This window comes from Mustela putorius, unplaced genomic scaffold (assembly GCF_011764305.1).
Source record: "Mustela putorius furo isolate JIRA1106 unplaced genomic scaffold, ASM1176430v1.1 tig00000174_pilon_pilon_pilon, whole genome shotgun sequence".
Classification (NCBI taxonomy): Eukaryota; Metazoa; Chordata; class Mammalia; order Carnivora; family Mustelidae; genus Mustela; species Mustela putorius.
This window is the reverse complement of record NW_025421304.1, coordinates 22,477,482-22,495,732: the sequence shown is the minus strand read 5'-3', so window position 1 is coordinate 22,495,732 and position 18,251 is coordinate 22,477,482.

Below are 18,251 nucleotides of genomic sequence, written 5' to 3'. Positions count from 1 at the left end.
AATAGATAAGAAACAGGTGAAATATCTTAGTATACAAATACGTAAGGATTCCATAGACACTTTTATACAATTTCCCAAACAGTAATACACACATGTACATATGCATGCATACCTGCACACACACATGTTCCATTTCTCTTTCATATTAAAAGAGAGATTTTTTTGCATAGAGAATTTTTGTTATATTCTTAGTTGCTATAAAATTTCAACCAAACAGAATGCAAAAAGTTGTATGCCGTAGTCATAAAATTGTATGCCGTAGGTATGCAACATATATCAAAATTCCTGGGATCCTCTCTGGTGGCTTTCTGACTGGAATGAGTTTGACAGACTGCATTGTTACAGTTGTCATGATATACAGCAGAAATACTCTGTGTGGGATCATTGGGGGTCATGGCATTTATTATCTTCAAAAGAGGCAAGAAAAAAGAAATCTCACGTTTGGAAAATTGTCAAAGAAGGGTGGCATTGAGAGTAATACTTAGGGGACTATAAGACTTTTGGAGAATTTTGAGGACAGTTTGGAAAATGCAATTCAGAAGCAACATGAACAGATGAATATATTTACTTTTAACTATAATTTTATATGAAAATGTTTGTTTTAGATGGTACTTTTATGTTGACAGAGAGACATGAAAATTTCACATATTCATGAGAATGAAGAATTAGATAATGCTTTGGATGGACTTTTCTATAAAAGGCTGAATTGATAGGAATACATTGTTTCTTTTGCCTTAGAGAAGTAATAATAAGGTGAAATAAGAAAGTTCCCAATATCCCAATATCCAAGTGATATCCCAATTATTGTATTTGAAGGCAAGGGATGAGTATCATTTTTCCATCTCAGGTTCTCCTTCACAGAGCTGCCCAAGTTAGCTCCTAACATGACCAAATGCGATTGCATTACTCTTCTTTGGCTCCCAGCTGTCAGTGAGATTCAGTCTAACATTCTATGAGTAGCCATCTGGCTTTTCTCAGTGTGACCTAACTTGCCTCCACAGGTTCCTCCTTGGCTTCCTCCTTGGCTTCCTTCCTCCCCATCTCCATTAAAACTTATGATCAAGCTGAACCCCTGTTTCTTTGATTTTAAGTATGTTGTTCCTTTGGAAAACAGTAGTTCTCAACTGGGGACAACTGTGACCCCCTACCCAAGAGACACTCAGCCATGTGTAGAGCCATTTTTGATTGTCACGACTCGGTGGCTGCTTTTGGCATCCAGTGGGCGAAGCCAGAGATGCTGCTAAATATACTACGATGCAGAGAAGAAGCTCCGCCCACCAACACTTATTCGTCCAAAATATCAATAGTACTGAGATTCAGAAACACTGATACGGAGCGAATACACCCTTCTATACCCAATGAAGATCTCTTCGTCCTTCCCAAATCAGCTCTAATGCTGTCTCCTTAAAGTCTCCCTCAGTTTAATTGATCTCATATATGTGCTGCAAAAATTGTTTTTATTTTCTGTATCACACACACCGATGTACTGAAATTGCTTACTCGTAGCTATTTCTTATTAGACTGACTGCTTAAAGCTAAGACTCATGCCTTATGCTAGTGCTCAGCTCATGTCAGGCCTGGGCTAGGAACTCACAAGTTATGGGTTATTGAATTTAAAAAAATAGCATCTGGGACTGGTAGTGCCTTACTCATAGTAGGTACTCATCTTTTGGCCTGCGGTTGTGTGATGCTTTCAAATTTTAGGATGATTTCCCTTATAAATAAAATGGGAAGATAAAAGAACCTATGTAATGATTGAATTTAGTGGGTTATTACATATAAATCATGAGAGTGATGCCTGTCAGAGGTTACACTGCATAAACATTAGTTCAATTATTTTGTATTATTGATTATTTCTACCGTTAATGGATTTTACTAAGGATTTTTATACTATAAAATATAAAATTAAAAAAATCACATCGTCATCTCTGACTTAATGGTTTAGTCATTCCTAAAATTTTGCACTCAATATTTATATAACCTTCTCGAGAAAATACCTGTTTTTAAGTAAAAGCAATGTTTTTTTTTTCTTGTCAGCCACAAGTCTCCTATTTAAATATACGATAAATCCATTTTTATTAAAAACAAAATCTACCACAGTACTCCTTATATTCAAATCTTATATTCAAATCTGAAATCTTAGGATGTCAATATGCATGGATAGTGTATTTTTAGTCTATGGTAAATATTTCATTTGTCTGCATTATGGTATCGGGCATGGGTTTGAGGCTGTTGAACAGCTTGGATTTATCTATCATTGCTTAAATGTAAATATGAACTCACATTCATTTTTCTCTCTGGATTTTTGGGTAAATATTGAAAGACATATAATTTTGATTTACTCCCACCTCAACCCAGATAAAACCATTATAATTATCCATTTAGTAGCAAGCAGGGAGCTGCCGCATGCTGTATGGAAACAAGGTCATGCACATCCTTCTGTCCATAAACATTTAAGGCCACATGGTTAGGTGTGATTATAATAATGGGCTCTAGATGGCTAGGTAACTATTCCAGATCTGACTTAGTTTATTGAACTAATGGCTTGTGACATGAGGATAGGGACTCCTTAAATGAGTTCATTTCGAGCAATCATTTCAACATCTCAAAAGCCCCCAGCCTTATCAGAATTGTGAATTACTTGAGTCTAAAAATATTAGGCAAAATGTAATAACCACTCTCTAGAGATGACTGCTTTTTCCTGGTTCAGTTATGAGAAAAGAAAAGAAAACAGGTGAATCAAGTGAATAAGAGAGATAATCAAATTCAATGTGTCAGTAAATTCTCAAATCCATTCTTGTGTTATCATAATTGCATTATCTATACTCTTTGTGTGAGTAACAGCCACCCTTCAATCTTGTTGTCTAACAAAAGAAAATAAAATAATGAGAAACAAAGTGAGATGTAAATAGGAAAATAGTGAGATTTATTTCCAAGGTTGTAACAGATAGGATATGGGGTAGAAGAACATGGTCAGATGACTGAAATAGGGGCAACGTGGAACCCTCTTTCTTTGTCACCTATTCTCTTTCTCTCCCTCCCTCTCTCTTCTACAAATATACACGGATATGGCAAGGCTAATATCCTTTGATGACCAGCTGGTGTAGTTGTATGATTCATGGAGGAATAAGAAATAATTTATATTCTCCAGAAATTCAGATAACTATAGGTAAACCACACCAGTTGGTGTGTATTCTAATACCTATTTTTTTTTTTAAGTAATCATAGCCTGATTGTGTTTTGAGGGAAAATAAATTCTTTTGTACCGACAACAATCCACATAATCCATTCCTTAATAAGAGGGCTTGTTTATAGGGTGCCTGGGTGGCTTAGTTGGTTAAGCATCCAACTCTTGATTTTGTCTCAGGGCTTCATCTCAGACCTGGGAGGTAGAGGTCCGCATTGGGCTCCATGCTCAGCTGGAAGTCTCTACTGAGATTCTCTCCCTCTCCATCTCCCGCTCCCACCCTGCCCCCCGACTCATGCACTCTCTCTCTCTAAAATAAATAAAATCTTAAATAAGGAAAAAGTGCTTATTTGAGTAATGGACACATGAATCTGGTCAGTCGAAAGGCTTGTGCTAAAATGATCAAGAAAGGGGTGCCTAGGTGGCTCAATGGGCTAAGACTCTGCCTTTGACCTAGGTCACGATCTCAGGGTCCCAGCACTGAGCCCCGCATTGGGCTCTCTGCCTAGCGGGAAGTCTGCTCCCCCCCAACCCTGTCTGCCTCTCTGCCTACTTGTGATCTCTGCCTGTCAAATAAATAAATAAGTATATAATCTTTTTTGGAAAAAAAAAAAAGATCAAGAAAAAGGAGTTCAATTTCCACAGAGCTTTTTACGGGTAAGATAAAAACCTACAGCCTCCAGAAGCCATTTTGCCAAACCCAAGGTGAAAATCCCGTCTATGAATAAATATAACATAGAAGAAATCAGAGATAATATATATAAAAAATATATGTCAGTGTATATATGTATATTTTTGCATATAGTTTGAGCATCAGATTAGATAAAATTAGTTGACTATAGAAACATTTATATCATTTTGGACAACTTATGTCTTCTCTTTTTCATCATTTTGAGTTAGTATATTGATTGAGATCATGCTTAACTACAGGTAACAGGAAAAAGAAGATTCCATTTTCTCATGCAACAACAAGTGTGGGAACAGGTAGCTCAGGAGTAGTACCATAAGGACTATTCTCTTTCGGATGCCTCATTCCTAGTATGGACCTCTCAACCTCAGTGTCACAAGATAGATTCGACCTGTATTTACCTTCCAAGCCTCTAAAGTACCTTTAATATATTCTAGGCAGGCATAATCAGGGAAGGATAAGGCAAATGATGTGTTCACACTCATCAAGTTGACACTATGCACAAAATCGAGATCCTGTAGTAAGGACGAAGGAGCGCATTCAGTAAGCACCTGTGATCAATGTTTACCAGAATCAGGTCACTTGCAACTCAAAACAAAACACCAAAAAAAACCCTTACTAATTCCTTATATGAAAAACTCTTTCACTAAAATATGACTTGTGCTTTAAAATAGACATGTGCCAAAGGGTTATAACATATCAAGGAGAGTGGGAATACAATAGGAATATATTCAAAGAGGAAATAACACGTGAGCTGAATGTTAAGTCAGGAGTCCAAGGAGGGCAGAAAAAAAAGATAGGAAAATGGAACCCATTTATGCCTAGTAATGAGAAATGGACCCTGAAAATTTGAAATTTCCAATAGAGATTACATTTGTTAGTGAGAAAGAATATGGTCATTTTAAGTAGCATGCTCCTTCAAAAAAAAGGACATTTGGTGCCTGATCTGTTTGGAGCCGTGGTAGAGAGAAGATACTCATATGAGAGAAGACATTCAAAGGTGCATGTATGAATGATTCTTTTTTTTTTTAAAGTTGGGATCTACTATATCATATATATTATCGTATAATCTAACGTTTGTGCCTTCAATACATCTAGGATTTCATCCATCAGAGCCACAAATTGCATCACAGCACAGTACTCAAATGATTTACAGATCCTTAGTGTATCTTCTTCTTATTCCTAATTAGATGACATACCTCTGCTTAGCTAGCAAAATGGATTTTTAACTAAATGATGAAATTAGGTTTTAATAAATGATGTACTGTATGTGTAAGCCTAAGAAGTCCTAAGTGACTAAACTTTAGTATTGTTCACCATCTGATGTTACAACTGTCCTATTGACATCCAAACATAATTTTTACTGTACATTACTAAGGAAAGCCCTAATCTCTCATTCAGAACTTACTGGGGAGTCACCTGGTTGTCTCAGTCAGTTGAGCATCCGACTCAGCTGATTTCAGCTCAGACTGTAATCTCAGGGTCATGAAATGGAGCCCAGTGTTGGGCTCCATGCTCAGTACAGTCAGCCTGAGATTCTGTGTCTTCCTCTGCCCCTCCCATTCTGCCCCTCCCCTGCTTGTACCCCAAAAAATAAATAAATAAATAAAAATTTAAAAAACAAAAAAACTTAGCCTGTGCTGGCTTTGAAAGAGAAAACTGTCATTTTACTTGATTTATCCATTGGTATTTTTTCTTAAGATTTTTATTTATTTATTTGACAGAGATCACAAGTAGGCAGAGAGGCAGGCAGAGTGAGGGGTTGGGGGGGAAGCAGGCTCACCACTGAGCAGAGGGCCCGATGTGGGGCTCAATCCCAGGACCCTGGGATCATGACCTGAGCCGAAGGCGAGGCTTTAAGCCACTGAGCCACCCAGGCACCCCGCCATTGGTAATTTTTATAAAATCATATTTTTAAGGAATAAAGCCAAACACTTACATACATTGGGATTGGACTCCAGCTACCATTCTACATTCTTTGTATATTTGTTATCATGCAATGATCAGAAGATCCTGTGAAGTATTAAAGTTTTCTGAAGTGCACTTATTTGACCCTAGATGACCAAAACCCTCAGAATGTTAAAATGGTAAAAATTCTCCTTTGTGTCTGACCTAATTTGATATCTGAATCTCTGCTGAGAAACCATCTCTAACATTTCTGGGAGAATATATACTCACAGATATGTGTGTGTGTATGTGTGAGGGAGAGAGGTATGCGTGTGAGATATATATAAAAATTCTGAGATATGTAATCTGGCTTTCTTTTTCTTTAATTCCAAATTAAGAAAATTGAGAATCATCTGGACATTGAAAAATATTGGAAAATCTTTCTCTTATTTTTCCCTACCCCTCTGCTCTGGTTTGCTTCATGTCCTTTGTAATTCTTTACTAGAAATATCTTCTCCAGATGGTTATGGGAGGAAGAATTAACTACTCATCCCATAATATATTATTTTATTCCCTTTTGGCATGTGTAACTTCTTGATTTGTGCAGATTGAATGAGTAAAATTCATATAAGGCACATGGAGTTATGCTAACTCCTAACAAGCACTATTAATGTGTCATACTTGTTTGTCAGGAAGGAATTCCTTGTATGATGAGTATTTAGTATATATTGTATGCATGTGTGTATGTATGTGTGTATATATACACAACACCAAGAGTTTGACTGGACATCCATGGTATAAAGAGATTACAGGTATGACTCCTGAATCAAATCATCCATCTCAGTAGAAACAAGGAATAGAGATGGGTTTATACCAGCAGAAACACTACCACGTTGGACCCAAGAGGGGTAGAGACAAGACAAAGTGAAGGAGAGATGACAGTTTTCTGGGATTCTACAAGGCAGAACAGTAGAGCTGCAAACATTCATTAAGTTTCAAGAAAAGGAAGAATGTTGCCAAAGATGATTTAGAAATCAGGGCTGCCTCTCCCTTTACTCAGGCCTAGGGGGCACAGCTATTTTCTCCTCAGTTTCAGAGAGCAGGACCACATCTTCAATTTCTGTGGGCCAGCCTGATGCTGCCTAGAACCTCAGAGGCAGGGGTAAGACCCAAAGATGCAGGAACGGGGCTGCTGCCCAGGGCCAGGTTGGGCAATACTACTGCGGTGGGATTGGAAGGCAAGACCACTGCCCTGGTGAACCCAAAACACAGAGCATCAAGCCAAAGAGGATTATTCTCAAGCCTTAAAATGTATTGAATTTGCCCTGGGACTAATATAAGCTTTGAAGCAGGCCTCTTCACCACCAATATCATTGTGCTTGTAGAAGAGAAACTCATCTTTGAGTACCCTTAGGAGAACATCATATACTTTAAAGAAGCAGAGTCACCAAGGCACTTCCAGAGCTTACAATTACACTTGACAACCAGGGATTTAAAACCAGTATAGAAGATATGGCAGCTCTCCCACGGAAACCAAATGACGAAGATTAGTTACTTAAAGATTATGTTCGAATAAGCACTTTCTATGATGCAGAATAAAGATCTTCTAGCAAGGCCATTGTACATGGTGAGAACAATAGGCACCTGACAAAATAAATACATTCCTTCATTACTTAGAACCTCACCCTATCCCTGCAACGATATTGCCAGTTCCAGGGGGAAAAGGAACTGGAAGCAAGTATTAGAAACCACTGATGAGCCTATATACCCCTACGTGTCAATGAACAGTAGCGTTAAGTATACAGATTTCTCTTTACAAAATATGGACAAAACATTCAAACTTTTTTTAAAGATTTTATTTATTTATTTGACAGAGCTCACACGTAGGCAGAGAGGCAGGGAGAGAGAGAGGAAGAGGCAGGCTCCCTGGCGAGCAGAGAGCCTGATGTAGGGCTCCATCACAGGACTCTGAGATCATGACCTGAGCCGAAGGCAGAGGCTTTAACACACTGAGCCACCCAGGTGCCCTAAATCATTCAAACTTTTAAATATATATATATATATATATATATATATTTCTCCAAGACTTTGAATTAAAAAAAAAAACAAAAAAACTATGATTTTCTTTTTATGCCGCATTGTTCTATTTATTTATTTATTTATTTATTTTTTATATTTTTTAATAATTTTTTATTTTTTATAAACATATTAAATTAAATATTCTGATAGATACTTCTTCTCTTAAAGTCAAATTCTGACTTCCAATTGGGCTATAGACATTGGGGAGGGTATGTGCTATGTATGGTGAGTGCTGTGAAGTGTGTAAACCTGGCGATTCACATACCTGTATCCCTGGGGCTAATAATACATTATATGTTAATAAAAAATAATTTTTTTTAAAATCTAACTTCCAGCATGGTGGAAATGCCTAACACAGTGTCTTCGGTGAAGGTCATTCTTTTATTAAATGTTTCATGTTACAGAGGCAGTCACTGCCCATGAGTTTACTTACAGTATAATATACTTAACTTTCAGAGCTTATAGGCTCTAGTTTTAAGTATGCTTTTAGAAAGTTCCATTTTGTGAATTCCCACTACAACATATAAAGCAACAAATTTCAAAGAGGAAGATAAGTTAATCGTTTGGTAATTCCATTTTCAGAAACACAGACTTAATACATCTCTGTTTAAAATTCAGTCCAACTTTAAAATAATAAAATTTGTTAAAGAAGTAATAAGGTATTTATGAACTTAAGAAATAAGCTATAAATCAATTTGATGATCTCATAATGCCAAACAATACATATCTGTTGGCAATGAATATACAAGGCTATGTATTAAATGATTATCTCTGGTGGGTTGAGAGGTATTTCTTTTCCTTTACCTGTATTTTTGGATTTATGCCATTGCTACATACATAATCATTATTGCTTATACAGGAAAAATAAAACCAGCTTTGTCGGTTTTGTTATACAAAAAAAAAAAAAAAGTTTCATTTGTTGATGAAAACATTTTCTAGAGACGGATTTTTCTTCTTTAGTTCCAAATACGAGTCTATGGTAAAAGCATTACTTGTTTGTAGAACTAGATTGTGCCCAAAATTGTTGAACTACTCATAAAACTCTTTGTACTCTACAAAGTGGAAAATTATTTCTGAAATTTCAGTTTGTCAAGACCAGTTTGCTTTATCCATGGGTAATAGTATAAAGAAACTATTTCTAACTGCATCTGTGCTAAAAGTACACATGGCTTTATATAACCAGTAGAAATATGCACTTTCAAGCTGAATAACAAAAGAAGAGAAAGAGATATATTAGGTCACTAGATGGTGCCATAATGTTATTTTTTACTTTATTGTCAGGATTCTGGAAAGATATGACAATTATTTTTAGGAGGCATCATTTAGCTGCATTCAGGATAAAAAATAAACATAATGTTTACATGTAACGTGGACATTTTAGAAAGGAAATGTTTAACCAAAAAAACTTACATAAATAGTATTGAACGAAACTGTCTCAGAGCACATCAGTAAACACTTTGGGCAGTTTTTTTACATGATCAAGTTAAAATAATTTAATGTGACCAAAAAGTATTTTATGATGGATTTTTAGATTGAGTTTAGTGATTTTGTTTCTAAACCACTTGTGATGACTCATATACTTACACATGTAGAAAATAGAAATGTTTCCTCGTGTACTCAAAAAAGCCATGATTCTTATTTTTTTTTAAATAAGCAAATGTATTTTCTGTATCAAATGTACTTAAGGGCCTTGTTCAATCAGGAGTTCCTTTGATAAGTGGACCTGGGTCCTTTGCCTTTTGTTGTTGTCATTATTAAGCAAAGATGAAAATGAATAGAATTCGCTGATGGGACATTTCTCCATTGAGTTGATATTACCAAGAAACGGCAGCCCAAGGGGTAGTTTTTCAAACAAGAATTATTTTATGGTACCTGAAACAAATCCAGAGTAACACTCTTGTTTTGGGGAATGTGAGAACTTGTTGCCAGTTTTGGGAGTAAAAACACTTGTGTGTGGAGAAACAGCCACATAGAAGCCTGTGAGAGGCTTATTTGCATTTCTCAACTTCCCCACTGGCATAATGACTTGCAGAGAAAAAAGGAGTTTCCAACCACCATTCACACACACACAATGTTCAAGAGATGTAACACTTTTAGGTACTTTGGAGATTTCATGGTGGAGGAGATGGGAAAGACTTTAAAAGTCCCCAAATGCTTCTTTATTTCTCTCATTATTGGAAGCAGTTTAACAGTGTACTTCGAGGTTCCCTTTTAACAAAATTTGCTCTTTTCCACATTATTATTCAACATGAAAATGGATTTTTCAACCCAGGCTGAACAACAAGGAACCTTTCAAAAAAAGGTGCAACTTTTGGTGTCAGGTGTATTTAGATACATCTTTGATAATACAATTCAAAAATTCCCCAAACCCTGATCTGTGATGTTTCTGAGGATAAGCCCACTCCTTGCAGGAGAATTTGTATAACGTGACCAAGATCACCATTTCTGACTACCACAAGGCAAATTTCTGATGGATTTTGGATTGAAAGCAGAGAACAAAGAAGGGCTAAGACTGTTTCTAAGGAATATTTCTTCTCCGTTTTAATTAGACGAGGTGACTGTTTTACTCATATTTAAATTATTACTTCACCCCACACTTGACAAATTAATATCTAAAAATATATTAGTACATGGGAAGAGTTTATAGCTTTACTGTAACCTCATTTTGGGGAAGGGCTTTTTTGATATAATTTATAGTAAGATTAGGCTTGTCTCTGATTTAGGTGAGGATGTAGCTAACAGGTTATTTATAGGGCTGCTTGATACTCAGTTTTACGGCATGTTTCCCAGGGGATGTTAGTTTGTAACAACCTTTTTCTTCCTTGATGGCTATTAACGATATTTGGCACTCCTTTTCTTTTGCAGGCCATGTACAATTAAACACAGACTGACATTTTGACTGTGCCTTGGCTAAAATGATATATGCAAATGCTGATAGTCTTATCCAAATCCAAAACAGTTTTATTTGATAAGCGCAGGAGCCAAGAGAAAATCTTTTGAGTTTTTCCTTAAAACACTGATTCTCTGAGCAAATCATTGCCTTATTTGGATCAACTTATTGATCCAGGGTTTCCCCAAGAATGAATGCTTTGCTTCCTTTCATACAATCCAAAGAGTTTTACAAATATCAGTGGGACATTATGTACTGGGCACAGTGCCAAGTGCTTTACCTACATTGTGTCCTCTGCCTACCATCACTATGATTTAGTAAAAAGGGCTATTATAGACCCCAGTTTAGAGATGACGGAATGGGGCCTTGGAGGTGGTTCTATGATCTGCCCAAAGACACAGAGGTAGCACACAATATAGTGAGGGGCAGTAACCTCAACAGAGAACCCTTGTGCCACCACAGGTTATGTTGGTCTTACAGTGGCAAACTGAAAGAAGCGTTAAAACTTTTCTGTGGGGGCACCTGGGTGGTTCAGTTGTTTAAGCCTATGCCTTTGACTCAGGTCATGATTTCAGGTTCCTGGGATCAAGCCCTGCATCGGGCTCTCTGCTCAACAGGGAGCCTACTTCCTCCTCTCTCTGCCTGCCTCTCTGCCTACTTGTGCTCTTTATTTCTTTCTTTCTCTGTCAAATAAAATAAAATAAAATAAAATTAAAAAACAAAATAACTTTTCTGTGGTTGGAGAAAAGAGTAGTTTTGATTACATACAGTAGGCAACAACCTGAGAGTTTATCACCTGCATCCAAAAATTGCACTGAGTTTCATCTTAGATAAATTAGCAGCTGTCCAGAGGATACCTCATTTGGGCTCCTAGTTTTACTTGCCCAGCATCTATTTCTTTTCTGAACTTCTCTTTCCCCTCGTTTGTTAACCACCTACAGCTGTCAATCAAGGCAGTCTAACCTAACGTGCTCACTGGTGACTGGGGGCTCAGGTTGTCATCAAGTCATCTTAAGAATTCACATCTTCACCAGTGTGACCCAAAGATTCAAATCACGTGGGAAGGGAGTTAATTATATTGCCTATGGTGCTGCGAGGAAATGTCCATTAATTGCCAGCACAAGATGCCTATAAGTCACCCTAGTTCTCAGTCTTCCAGCAACCACTTATTTGCTTTGAGTCAAATAGTACTTCATACTCTTTATGAACCTAAGCTCTCAACAAGTTAGTAATAACTTAATAAAAACACCTGGTGGTTCTAAGAATTAATTTAAATAATACAAATAAAATGCTGTGCACAATGTCTGATATAATAACTGATGTGTTAATGGAATCTGTACCTCACCCCTCCCCACTGCAGACCCAACAAAAATCATTTATGCCCCTTTCAGTAATAATTGTTTTTTTTTTTTTAAGATTTTATTTATTTACTTGACAGACAGAGATCACAAGTAGGCAGAGAGGCAGAGAGTCCGATGCGGGGCCCAATCCCAGGACCCTGGGATCCTGACCTGAGCCGAAGGCAGAGGCTTAACCCACTGCGCCACCCAGGCGCCCCAGTAATAATTGGTTTTTAATTAAGAGTATCCTATTTAAACAGCTAGCCTCTAAACACTATTTGGCCCCATTGACTTATCTCCATGTTGCCCTGATGGTTTCATCCCATTATGAGTCAGTGTTTCGAACGCATGGAGTTTTGCCTGGGTTTTGTAATTTGATTTTGAACAGAATATTACCAGATCTTTGAGAGTAAGAGAGTTATCATGAATCAAACAATAGTGAAAACTGGATGGGGGTAGAGGAGCAGAGGTATGGAGAAGTGTTTCGGTATGTGAGGATAAGACCATACTTAAACTACCTCAGAAATGAAATTGAAATATTTCTGAAAAGGCTTTTTAGAGAAGGATTTAAAGTGACAACATACAGATGAGGAGCAGACATTCTTTCTACCCAGCTCTGCACATGCTGATCAATGAGGCATAAAGATATAATTTGGTTTATAGACACATTTGTTGGGATTTATTTACCAGGCTGTTAAATATCACATTTATGTTTTGAGCCTAAATCATCAGGAAATGAATTTCAGCATAAAAAAGAGAGTTTCTCTGAGATATTAATTAATTTATTTGTATACCGGCATTAAAAGTTCCCACCACCCCATTCTAAAGAATTCGTTTTTAAAGAATGCCAAGAAGGAATTAATTAAAATGCAATTTGGCAGTAAAATCTCTTTTTGGAAAAGCCCAGAGGCCTCTCCTGCAGAAATCATCAGATAGGAATTTTTTTGTTGTTGTCTTTTAAATATGTTATCTGCTTGTGTTAATGGTTCCAGTGAAAGTTGTAACCCCCATTGCAAGGTGGGCAGAGATTGAAACTTGGCAGTGGGATGGGACCTTGCTTCATGGGTACTTCAGACTTACCTTTAACACCTTTAGAATCTTCTGGAGAGGTATACACAGAAAACAATGCATTGAATATAAGTCCTTCTTGCTATAAGACTTTGGACACAAGTCCTACCAGGCAATGCCTTTCATTCCTACCGATAGACCTGCTGTATTTTGTAAGCTAAGAGCAACAAATACAGTCTCCTTTCACGACTGTGTATGGTAAAGTTACTCTCAGCAGTTTATTCAAGTATGACCTCAGAATCCTTAGAATCATAGCATTCCCAGGGAACCACTACCAGTAGATTGGCTTTGGCCTGAGGAATGAATTTTATCTGTTATCCTGACTATAGAGAATTCAGCTAGGAAGATAACTCTATAGGTGAGATCACTAAATGCAAAGCATTTAAACATTTTATCAAGACTAAGTTATACTTTGAAGGAAAATAACAGCATAATAGAAATACAAAATAACTTTAAAAAATAAAAACTATTTGCATTGAAGACAGTAATATGGTACAACTTTTTTGATGCAGTTTCCCAAGAATTTCCACTGCTATGATGTCATCTCATTTAAACCTCACAGCCACTCTTTTATGAAGATATGATTACTATTTCATTTGCAGGTCAGGAAAATGAACCACAGAGGAGCTGTATTTCTTGTGCGCACATAGTTGATAATGTAAGGTCAAGAATAGACCCCAAGTTCTATGATTTTATAATATTCTTTATTTACACACTCAAATCTAAGAGTAAATAGCCATGATGACATAAACACACCATTAAATTGACATGAGTTCCCTTTTATAAGAAATATATATACATATATGCATATATATACATGAATGCTCTGTGTCCATATGTCTCATATTATAAATGAATAAAATGAATTCCAGAGGATTATGGCATTAATGGTAACAATAATATTTAAATCTTAGATAATATTTTATTTGCCAAGCACAGTGCCAAACCACTTTGGTGTTTGCCATAAACTCATATATTAAAATTCATAACAACCCTAAGAGTGAGGGCTACTATTTATTATCTGTTTTACAGATGAGGAAATTGAGTCATGACAGGTGACGCAATTTGTTAAGCTCATGCACAGATAGTTAAGGTAGAGTAGCGCTCTGTATAGGTTCTGGATCCATAGCTACTACACACGCTGTTTCTCAAATATTCATCATCTGCACGTATAAGTAAAAATGCATTTAAAAGGATCTGGTACCAGACTATAGCCATGCAAACATTTTTTCATAAGTAATGGTTGTGTTCCTATGCTAAGAAGTCTGCTCATTTAATGTTCAAATTTAAACGTGTAGAAAAATATAAAACGTTATGCATGTGTTAAAACATTAAATACATATATGTAGTAAAAACAGCAACAATAATGTTTAGATCATATTATGGGTGGGGTGGTAATAAATGTCTACCAAGTTTTTGAACTTGCTAAAGCAATTATATTTATAAATGATCACATTAGTGGATTTCTTAGAGCACAAATAAAACCATCTTACATGTGGTGAACCATCAGGGGAATTTTAAATGGCTGCCAAAACCTATTAAATAATGAGAACACAATACTGCATTACTCTTCACCTTTGCATTTTAAACTGTAGAGGCATTTCAATGAATTCTGCCCAAGATTCCTTAGGTGTTTCCTAAGGAGAAAAGGTTCTCTGGGCTCCTCCCCAGCTTCAGTGCACTTGTGCTTCTAATGAACCACACCCGTGACGCTCTTTAGACACCTCATTTGGAGCTAATGAACTGCTTTGCCTGCTTTCTAAGAAAGCGGGACCTGTCTGGAGATAGGTTTCTAGCCCCCCCACCCCCGGGAGACATGTTACCCATTCGTGAACAGGTAGGAGATTATGAAAACTCAAATCTCTTGGTTCCATTGGGAAAGACTCAGAACCCAATTTAACGTTACATGGTCCCTTGTGGGATCCGTTTTAAGCTATTTCCACTGCACTTTGCTTTGAGTGACATCTCCTTTCCTCTCTGCTTCTCCCGCACCCTTCCCAGAATCTCTTGGGGAGTATTTTCCTTATAAATCTATAGTAAGTCACTGTCCCACTTTGTCCAGTGCTGTGGGATTACCTGGGAGTGGAATGTTATCAGCAGGTAGAACTGTAAGTACAAACATTGACATAGTTGTGGGCAAACCAAAATGGTTGGTTAACCTACAGTGTGGCTTCTGAGAAACCTGACCTAAGACATCAAGGGAAGCCTCTCTGAAAAGACAAAGTTTATGCTCAGAAGGAGTTAGCCATTCACAGAGTTGGCAGAAGTATTTTTTTTTTTTTAAGCAAAGAAAACAACAGCAAGTGGTAATGGCTGAAAATATCCCATACTCAGACAAATAGAAAACCAGTGTGGCTAGAGCCATCTGAGTAAGAACACGTGGGTGAGTCGTTGAATCTAACGTGGTAGGAAGGTAAACAACGCGAGGGAGCTTGGAAGAAAAGGTAAGAGGAGAAATTCATTATTATATTGAATTATCACATATGCTGTGACACAATGTGTAGAATGTTTAAGAATGGGTCTGTGTGCATTATTCCTACTGAAATTTTTTTGAGAAGGTAGTCTTTCAATGTAAATGCAAGCCTAGAGGCTCACTTGGTTAAGGATCTGACCCTTGATCTCAGCTCAGGTCTTAACCTCATAGATCATGGGTTCAGGCCCCACTTTGGGATCTGCACTGGGTGTGGAGCCTATTAAAAAAAAAAAAAATGTAAGCCTAGGTATATGAAAGCTCTTTCTTGATACACTTGTAGTTTTGAGACTGTGAACTCGACTGAGAATCGCAATCACAAAAACATATAAGACCTTTGTGGTTGAATTAATAGATGCAAAAGAGAAAGTGGAATGAATTATTGTTTATAGCTTCTAGAATGAAACTATGATTCTGGGTGTTTGGATTTTTTTGTTTGTATATTCAGATACCTCTGCATGAAAACTTCATCTTTAGCTTCCAGGAGACACACCACGATTGAATTCTGAAGGGCACTGAAAGTTCAATAATTTTGGTTAGAATTTTGGCTGTGCCATTTCTTTGACCTTTGATTTGTTTTCTCTTGAGGTCACAGAACCTCATCTTCATGTGTCCACCAATAGATGCAAGTGTTGGTCTGAGGGATAGATTGTTCTGTGCAAGTCACATAGTCCCTGGGAAGCAGTCACGGATAGGTAGTTATGATTTTGATAGGGCCTCTCTTTAGAACACTGAGCCCTTTCAGGCATAGGATGTTGCAAAATGGATGGCAGGAGATGAAACAGAAGAGTACTGTGGAGGGCGAAAATCTAAACCAGACCGGGTTTTGAGAAAGAAAGAAAAAAAAATGCCTGAAGGATCCTCTGAGCTTCAGAATATTTTCCCAAGGGCACTTTCCCCAGTATTTGTAAGTTTTAAATAAAAGAGTTTACTTGAGAAAACCCACAAGGTTGAGAGAAAGGAAGGGGAACAGAAATTACTCCCCATTGCTCGAAGAGCAAGTTAGAGAATCTAACGGGTCTTCTCTCTTTGCCAGCTTTAGTGCTTTTATTATAATTGGAATACACAAAATGGAGTCTTACACTTGAAGAAAGATTGAGTCAAATCATATTACTGATGCATTCATGTAGCCTCCATTATCCTGATTAACAGTATAGTCAGGGGGAATTAACCCTTTGCATGCTCATAAAGAATAATCTTTCTATAATTTTCCAAAAACTTGTAATTACTTATCTTCCTCAGAGCAAATAAACTGCCTATAAGTATCCCTATGCTAAACAAACAAACAAAACCCTATATGTTAAAATACCAAAAACACATGTATAATACACATATATTATATATATATCTTAAAAAATTAAATACATATTACTGAAGAATGTTAACATGATTTGCATTGCATGTAGTTTAATTGAACTGATACAAAATCCATTTGTAAAATAAGAAATGATAGTATGTAGGCAAATAATTCTATTTTATATGAAGAAATTAGCCCGAGTACTGATTTTTAAAAATGGTCAGTTGGAAAGGTCAATAACCGCCCTGATTATACATAGAAAACACCAACAGTGTCATTCTCTAACCTTTGTTCACTGGCAAATTTATTTGGGCATTGATTGCTGGCATAATTAGATAATTTTACTTTCAAAGTAGAGGTTAGTAAGCTAATTAACTTACTTCATAAAGAAGGATTTTGTTAGGGGGAAAAAAGTCAGCATATGAAGATGGTAGGAGGGATTTTAAAATCCAGTCAACTTTTGGCTTATTTCTTCTTTTTTCTTCTATACGGCCAACATGTGGTTGAATAAATACAGACATGGATGAACAAATACAATAGGTGGTACCTGACTAAATTCCTAGGGTCAGATATTTAAGTTCAAGGAGACATGTGCTTTATTTCTGAGAGTTCAGAATGGGGAATGCTTCACTGATAACAGAAAGTTCAGTTTCCCCCAGAAGATAACGAACCTGGGATCTTGAAAGATATGCTACAGAATTACATCATATGACCTCAAAGTGATATCGTGCTCTTTTCTCTTTAGGGATAAGTGTTCAGGATTGAAACGGATAAAGACAATTTTAGGAAAATTACACCCCTATACACTTGACAGAATTAAAGATAATGAGTATGTGGATATTAGCTTCCATTAGTGTTTGTGTTGAAAATTGTGAGTGACCTGTAAATATTATTTGTAGAAATATTTGGTGGAATGAAGAAAAGAATTAATCCAGTGCCTTTCATTTTTAGATTTCCCTGCAAATATAACTTCAAGGGCAATACCCGCCATTAATCCCCACCCACCCCTTATAACAGAATGCCATTCTGCTCCTTCCTCCTGGATGGTCTTAATACAGTCTGAGGGGTTTGAAGGGGCAGGGGGGTGGGCGGTTGGGGTACCAGATGGTGGGTATGACAGAGGGCACGGATTGCATGGAGCACTGGGTGTGGTGCAAAAATAATGAATACGGTTTTTCTGAAAATAATTAAATCAATTTAATTAAAAAAAAAAAAGTACTGCCCTTGTGGGTAAGCAGCCTGTTCTGAGATGACATTCAGGGCTTTCTCTTAGCCCACAGGATTTGCCTCCTTCTATGCTGTCCACAGTCCCTAACCTTGCCAGTTTTTACCTACGTGAGTTGTG